At 38.3% G+C, this 8,815-nt stretch overlaps 1 protein-coding gene across 3 annotated transcripts in view; it reads right to left on the reverse strand.

Annotated features, from left to right (window-relative positions):
* The window catches only part of PHACTR2 (phosphatase and actin regulator 2), a 235,422-nt gene that overhangs the window by 112,937 nt on the left and 113,670 nt on the right, over positions 1-8,815 (reverse strand). The window lies entirely within an intron of this gene.

The raw sequence follows: 8,815 nt of genomic DNA on the forward strand, positions 1-8,815 counted from the left end.
AATAGGGTGTGACTATAAAAAGATAGCACATCCATCCAAGCACTTTGGGAGGCCAAGGTGGGCAGATCACAGGATCAGGAGTTCGAGACCAGCCTGACCAACATGGAGAAACCCCATCTCTACTAAAAATACAGAATTAGCAGGGCATGGTGGCACATGCCTGTAATCTCAGCTACTCCAGAGGCTGAGGCAGGAGAATCACTTGAACCCAGGAGGTGGAGGCTGCTGTGAGCCAAGATTGTGCCATTGCACTCCAGCCTGGGCAACAAGAGTGAAACTCCATCTCAAAAACAAACAAACACACACAGTGGGGCTTATCCTAAGGATGCAAAAAACTGGTTCAAAATTCAAAAATCTGCCAATGTAATCAACCATAATAGTGGTCTAAAGAAAAAAACCCAAATGACCGTATCAATTGATCCAGAAAAAAAGTATTTGAGAAATCCAATATCTATTCCTAATAAATACTCTTAGAAAGTCAGGAACAAAAAGGAATTTCCTCAACCTAGTAAAAGGCATGTATAAAAATCTTCAACTGGGCCGGACGTGGTGGCTCACGCCTGTAATCTTAACACTTTTGATGGCTGAGGCAGGTGGATCACGATGTCAGGAGTTCCAGACCACCCTGGCCAACATAGTGAAACCCTGTCTCTACTAAAAATACAAAAATCAGCCAGGCACAATGGCACGTGCCTGTAATCCCAGCTACTCAGGAGGTTGAAGCAGGAGAATCGCTTGAACCCAAGAGGCGGAGGTTGCAGTGAGCCGAGATCGCGCCACTGCACCCCAACCTGGGCGACAGAGCAAGACTCCGTCTCAAACAAACAAACAAACAAAAAAACACCTTACACTAACATCATACTTAATGAATGCTTTCCCCCTAAGAATAGGAACAAGGCATGGATGTCTCCTTCACCACTCCTGTTTACCATTGTAGTAGAAATCCTAGCTGGTGAAAAAAGGGAAGAAAATAATAAAAAGCATGCAGGTTAGAATGGAAGAAATAAAATGATTCCTATTCACAGATGACATAATTGTCCATGTAGAAAATCCTAAGGTATTTTCACTAGAACTACTAGAACTGGTAAGTGAGTTTAGTAAGGTAGCATGATACAAGAAACAACTGGAAATTGACATTTTAAAATATATATCATTTACAGTAGCTAAAAAATAAAGAAAACAAATAGGTATAAACTTAATACTGTTTTCTAAAAACTTCAAAATGCTAATAAAAAATGGAAGAGCTAATCAAATGGAAAGGCATATCAGTTCATAAATTAGAAAGTTCAACATGGTATAGATATCAATTCTACCCAAACTGCAGCATAGATTTAATGCAGTTTAAATAAAAATCCTAGCCAAAAAAAAGTACTCTAGCAGTAATTTTTCAACAATAAAAACAAGTTGGTTCTAAAATTTAAATGAAAGCCAAACAAACTAGATTAGTTAAAACAATTTTAAATGAAGAAAAAGGTTGGAAAATCACACTACCTAATTTTCAGACTTACAAAGCTATAATAATCAAGATAGTGTGATATTGGTGAAAGAATAGACACAGATTAAGAGAATAAAGTAGTGAGTCTGGAAATAGACCACAAATATGTTGCTGATTAATTTCTGAATAAAGGTGCAAAGGTAGTTCAATGGGGAAATGACAGTTGTTTCAACAAATGCTGTTGAAATTTCTTACACATGACACCAAAAGCATGATCTGAAAAGAGAAAAAAAATTGTACTTCATCAAAATTAAGAGCCTTTGCTCTTAAAAGACACTGTTAAAGAACGGAAAGACAAGCTACTAGAGCCTGGCGGAAAATATCACCAAGTTACATATCTGACAAGGGCACTGAACCTAGAAGATATAACACTCTCAAAACTCAACATTAAGAAAACAAACTACTCAGTAAAAATGGATCAAAAGACTTCAAAAGACTTTTACCAAAGAGAGTATGTGGAAGAACAATATATGCTTATTGATTTTTAAAACAGTGCAAAGGCAACTTAATAGAAAAATGATGATCTTTTCAACAAATGATATTGAAATAACTAGACATTTACATGCAAAAAAACAGCCTTGACCCAAAACCAGCCTCACCCCTTGCATAAAAATGATCCTAAAACTGATCACAGATCTAAATGTAAAACATAAAACTATAAAAACATTTAGAAGAAAACATAGGATAAAAATCTTTGTGACCTGGGGTTAGGCATAACAAGAGACCAAAAGCATAATCTATTTTAAAAGAAGCTGATATGGTGGATTTCATCAAAATTAAAAATCTTTTCTGCAAAAGGTACTGTTATAAGAATGAAAAGACAATCTACAGAGTGGAAGAAAATATTTGCAAATCACATATCCAACAAATAACTTGTATCTAGAATATATAAAGAACTCTCAAAATTCAATAGTAAGAAAACAAATAACCTAATTAAAAAATAGGCAAAAGATCTGAATAGGTCTTTATCAAAGAAGATATATGGATGGCAGATACGTACATGAAAAGAAGTTCATTCTTGGATAAATATTTTGCAAATATTTTCTACCATTCCACAGACTGTCTCTTCACTCTGTTGATTGTTTCCTTTGCTGAAAAGAAACTTTTTATTAGTAGTTTAATATAGTCAAATTTGTCCTTTTTTGTTTTGTTGCCTGTACTTTTGAGGTCTTAGACATAAAATCTTTGCCTAGACTGATGTTCTAGATTGTTTCCCCTATGTTTTCTTCTAGTAGTTTCATAGTTTTAGGTCTTCTGTTTAAGTCTTGAATCCATTTTGCATTGATTTTTATACACTGTGAGACATAGGTGTCTATTTTCATTCTTTTGTGTTTGGATATTCACTTTTTCCAGCACCATTTATTGAAGAGGATGTTCTTTCCCTAATCTATATTCTTGGAACCTTTGTCAAAAATCAGTTGGCTGTAAATACGTAGATTTATTTCTTGGTTCTCCATTCTATTCCATTGGTCTATGTGTCTGTTTTTATACAAATACCATGCTGCTTTGGTTACCATAGCCTTGTAATATATTTTGAAGTCAGGTACTATGATGCTTCCAGGTTTCTTCTTTTTGCTCAAGATTGCTTTGGCTGTTTGGGCTCTGTTTTAGTTCCATACAAATTTTTCTATGTCTGTGAAAAATGTCATGAGACTGGTGGGTCACTTGAGCCCAGGAGTTTAAAACCAGCTTGGGTAACATGGTGAAATCCTGTCTCTACAAAAAAAAAATATATAAAAAACTAGCCGGGTGTGGTGATGTGCACCTGTAGTCCCAGCTACTCGGGAGGCTGAGGTGGGAGGATCACCTGAGCCCTGGAGGTAGATGCTGCAGTAAGCATCTATGCAGCACTCCAACCTAAATGACAGAGTAACACCTTGTCTCAAAAAAAAAAAAAAAAGGGAAGAAAGAAAGAAAGAAAAGAGGCACCACTGATTTTTATGTTGATTTTGTATCTTGTAACTTTACTGAATTTGTTTATCAGATCTAAGAGTTTCTAGATATAAGATCATGTCATCTGCAAAGTTTGTCTTTCTCTTTTCCAATCTGGATGCCTTTTATTTCTTTCTCTTGCCTAATTGCTCTGGCTAGGACTTCCAGTTCAATAGGAGTGGTAAAAAGTGGGCATCCTTGTCTTGCTTCAGTTCTTAGAGGAAAGGCTTTTAACTTTTCCCCATTCAGCATTATATTAGCTGTTGGTTTGTCATATAAGTATGTACAGGGAACTCAAATAACTCAACAAGAAAACACCAAATAATCCTGTTAAAACGTGGGCAAAAGATAGGAATAGACATTTTTCAAAAACACATACAAATGGCAACAGGTATACGAAAAAACCACTAAACATCATCAGGGAAATGAAAATCAAAACCACAATGACATATTATCTTACTTCAGTCAGCATGGCTATTATCAAAACGACATTATCAGGGAAATGCAAATCAAAACCACAGTGACATATTATCTTACTTCAGTTAGCATGGTTATTATCAAAAAGACAAAAAATGACGGATGTTGGTGAGGATTCAGAGAAATGGGAACTCTTACACATTGTTGGTAGGAATGTACATTAGTACAGTCATTACAGAAAACAGTATGGAGGTTTCTCAAAAAAACTAAAAATAGAGCCACCATATGATCCAGCAATTCTGTTACCAGGTACTCACCCCCCAAAAATGGAACTCAATATATCAAAAGGATACCTGCATGCCCATGTTTATTGTAGCACTGTTAACAATGGCCAAGATATGGAATCAACCTACGTGTCCATCAAAGATGAATGGATAAAGAAAATATGATTATATAAACACAATGGAATGCTGTTTGGCCATAAAAAAAAAAAATCCTGTCATTTGCAGCAACATAGATACAACTGGAGGAAATTATGTTAAGTAAAATAATCCAGGCACAGGAAGACAAATACATGTTCTCACTCATAGGTGGGAGTTAAAAAAAGTTGATCTTACAGAAGTAGAGAGTAGAATGATAGTTATGAGAGGCTGCAAAGGGTGTGTGGGCGTCAGTGGGGGAGATAAAGAGAGGCAGATTAATGGGTACAAACATACAGTTACAGAGAAGAAATAAGTTCTAATATTTAATAGCATGGTAGGGTGACTGCAATTGCAACAATGTATTGTATATTACAAAATAGCTAGAAGAGAGGATTTGAAATGTCCCCAATGGTAGAAATGATAAATGTTTGAGGTGATAGATATCCTAAATACCCTGACTTGATCATGACACAGTATATGCATGGAACAAAATATCACAAGTATCCTATAAATATATACAAATATTATGTATCAATAAAAAAGTTCAACATCATTAGCCCATTAGGGAAATGCAAATTAAAACCAGGACAGAATACCACTACATACTTCCTAGAATGGTTAACATAAAACTAATTACAGCACACCTATGCTCAGAGCAGCAATCTCCACAATAGCCAAGAGGGGGATGCAGCCCAAATGTCCACTGACCAATGAATGGATTTAAACAATGTAGTATACTACACAGTCTTTGAAAAAAGGAAATCTTGTCACATGCTACAGCATGGATGAACCTTGAGGACATTATGCTAGGTGAAATAAACTAGTCACATAAAGATAAACACTATCTGAGTCCACTTATATGAGGGATCCAAAGGTGTCAAATTCATAGTTATAGAAAGTAGAATGGTGTGTTACTAGGGGGGCAAAAAAGAAATTGTCTAATAGGTACAGAGTTTCAGTTCTGCAAAATGAAAAAGTTCTGGAGATCTATTTACAGAACAATGTAAGTATATTGAACACTACTGAGTTGCACATTTAAAAATGGTTAAGATAGTTAATTTTCTGATAAATGTTTTTAACATAACAACAAAAAATAATGACAATACCAAGTGTTGACAAGGATGTGGAGCAACTGAAACTTTTCTCCACTACTTGTAGGAATACATAACTCTGGAAAACTGTTTGGCATTTGCTTATAAAGTTAAACACACATTTAACATATGAACCCTAAATCCCATTCCTACATATTTTCCCTAGAGAAATGAAGGCTTTTGCTCACACAAGAACTTACACAAGAATGTTTATAGCAGTTTTATTTAGAATTACCCCAAACTGGAAACAACCTATGTGTCTTTCATGTATGGATAAACAAACTGTGGTACATGTATTCCATGAAATATTATTCAACAAAAAATGGAATGATGAATACACACAATAGCCTGGATGAAGCTCTCAAGAGTCACTCTGCAAAGTGGAAGAAACCAGTCTCCAAATATTTCACACTGAATGATTCCATTTATATGACATTCTTGAAACAACAAAACTATGGTGAAGAACAGACCAGTAGTTGCCAGAGGTTAGGGGTTGGGGGAAGGGGTGCAGAATAGGGTGTGACTATAAAAAGATAGCACATCCATCCAAGCACTTTGGGAGGCCAAGGTGGGCAGATCACAGGATCAGGAGTTCGAGACCAGCCTAACCAACATGGTGAAACCTCATCTCTACTAAAAATACAAAAATTAGCCAGATATGGTGGCGTGTGCCTGTAATCCCAGCTACTCAGGAAGCTGAGGCAGGAGAACAGCTTGAACCCGGGAGGCAGAGGTTGCAGTGAGCCCAGATTGCGCCACTGCACTCAAGCCTGGGCAACAGAGCAAGACTGCGTCTCAAAAAAAAAATAATAAAAGTAAAAAGGAGATTTGCGGAGTGAGAGAACTCTGACATATCCTGACTGTGGTAGCGATTAAGCACAACTATACATATATTAACATTCTTAGCACTATACACACATATACACAGACACATATAAAACAAAGAGGAAACACCCACATGGTGAATGACCAAGAGATAACCTCTTTGGAGAAGGTCATGATCACATATTCAGTCACAGAAAGTGAACTCGTTCATGGTACCTTTTTACATCCGCCTCCCGCATATGCCACACCACAGCTACTTCTAAGAAGAATCTCAGGAGTTCACACTGGAGCTGTCAGAATGAATACATACATCTTCCAGTGAACTATAGGCTCATTGGTCCATGGCCACAACGAAAGAGAGACGAAAGGCAGGAAAACATTTTGGAAAAGTCAAAAAGCTATTTGTGCTTTCTGAAAGGTCAAGGGATTGACATAGCTGGCACAAAGCAGGGCTCAACAAAAAAGTCCCATTTTTAAAGGCCCAGTTTGTTGAGGGGCTATTTACAGGAAAAGTTTCCAAGAGTGGCTGCCAAAAACAACCAGAGGTAACCCTGACACCCCATAGTCTGGACTGTGCAGAAACTTGTGGCTGGGACCTCTATTTTTCTTCCTTGGAGAGAAACACCAAGAGGCGATCTATAAATATAAACCAGCTTTCCCACTAAAAGGGAAGGTGAAAGAAGTTGGGTTGCATCATCCTTTGCTCTAGTCTGGAAAAGATTAATGTTTTCTAGAAAAAAATGAAAGAATTAGGCTGGGCGCGGTGGCTCATGCCTGTAATCCCAGCACTTTGGGAGGCTGAGGCAGGTGGATCACTTGAGGTCAGGAGTTTGAGACAAGACTGGCCAATATGGCGAAATCCAATCTCTACTAAAAATACAAAAACAAAAAAAGAAAAAAAAAGGCAGGGCACAGTGGCTCACGCCTGTACTCCCAGCACTTTGGGAGGCCAAGGCGGGTGGATCACTAGGTCAGGAGATCGAGACCATCCTGGCTAACGTGGTGAAATCCCATCTCTACTAAAAATACAAAAAAGTTAGCCAGGCGTGGTGGCAGGTACCTGTAGTCCCAGCTACTCCGGAGGCTGAGGCAGGAGAATGGTGTGAACCCAGGAGGCGGAGCTTGCAGTGAGCCGAGATCGTGCCACTGCAGTCCAGCCTGGGCGACAGAGTGAGACTGTCTCAAAACAACAACAAACACACAAACAAACAAACAAAAATTAGACAAGTGTGTTCTCACACACCTGTAATCCCAGCTACTTGGGAGGCTGAGGCAGGATAATTGCTTGAAGCTGGGAGGCAGAGGCTGCAGTGAGCTGACATCATTCCACTGCACTCCAGTCTGGGCAACAGAGCAAGACTCTGTCTCAAAAAGAAAAAAATGGAAGAATTATATAGTTAAGAAAGCCACACAAAAAGAAATGTTTAGAGGAAGAAAATAGAACAAAGAGATCAACCACCTGACAAAACCAAAATGTCCTGTCAAGAGGTTAATAGGAGAAAAAAGATAACACACAGGAGAGGGAGAATTGATGTACCGTGTAGATCTGGCATGGAGCAGCAGGTAAGAAAGAGAAGGGTGGTGTATCAGAGACTCCGAGCCAGTGTCTCGCTTCTCTCACTGACCTGCTATTCTCGATCTCCATGTACACTCTGATTTTCCCCACAACAGCCTTCCCTGGTATTTCTTCCCTGGAATACCAGCTTCATGAGCTTGTTTCTCTAGAACAGAATCTGGGCATAGGGTAGAAGCTCAGTGAATATTTGCTGTATGAATGGATGACAAGGAGGATTCATCAGACCCAGCAGGAAAAGTCAAAAGTGGTCACTGAGGAGCTCTTGATGAGGTGCCAGTGCTAGAGATGAGAGCCTTGCACAGACCTGCCTGGCTAATCAGAAAGAATGCTGCCTTCTTATAGTGTGTTTCTTAGGACATGAAAGAGGGCACATCAAAACTCCTCAAACCCTCCTCTACTGGTTTTTAAAAATAAGAATAATTGTCTTCCTCAGAAGCCATCTGGATGGTCTAGCTGGTCAGAAGTCCTGAGTGGAAAATAGGAAGGCATGGAAGGTGACATGTGGTTCTCTTCTCTTCTGGCTAGAGATCATGGCATATGAAAAGACTGGATAAAGAAATGCGAAAAGCCATTTCAACCGATGGTGTTGAAGACAATATCTGATTTGCTGGACTGTAACATTCAAACAATAGCCTGACAAGACATGTGGTTCATTACATGAAAATAGGAATGAGATACCAGACTATTCACAATAGCCAAGACATGGAATCAAACTAAGCGTCCATCAACAGATGAATGGGTACAGAAAATGTAGTACATATACACAACGGAATATCATTCCACCATAATGGAATACTATTCAGCCATAAAAACAATAAAATTCTGTCATTTGTAGCAACATGGATGGAACTGAAGGATATTATGTTAAGTAAAATAAGCCAGGTGCAGAAAGACAAATGTTGAATGTTCTCACTCATATGTGGGAGCTAAAACGAAAAAACTGAACTCATGGTCATAGAGTTAAATGTCAGTTACCAGAAGCTGGGAAGGGTAGTGGGGAGGAAGGAATAAAGAGGGGATGGTTAAGGGGTACAAATGTGCAGTTAGATAGAAAGAA

The sequence above is a fragment of the Colobus angolensis genome, unplaced genomic scaffold (genome assembly GCF_000951035.1).
Source record: "Colobus angolensis palliatus isolate OR3802 unplaced genomic scaffold, Cang.pa_1.0 Scaffold58, whole genome shotgun sequence".
NCBI lineage: Eukaryota > Metazoa > Chordata > Mammalia > Primates > Cercopithecidae > Colobus > Colobus angolensis.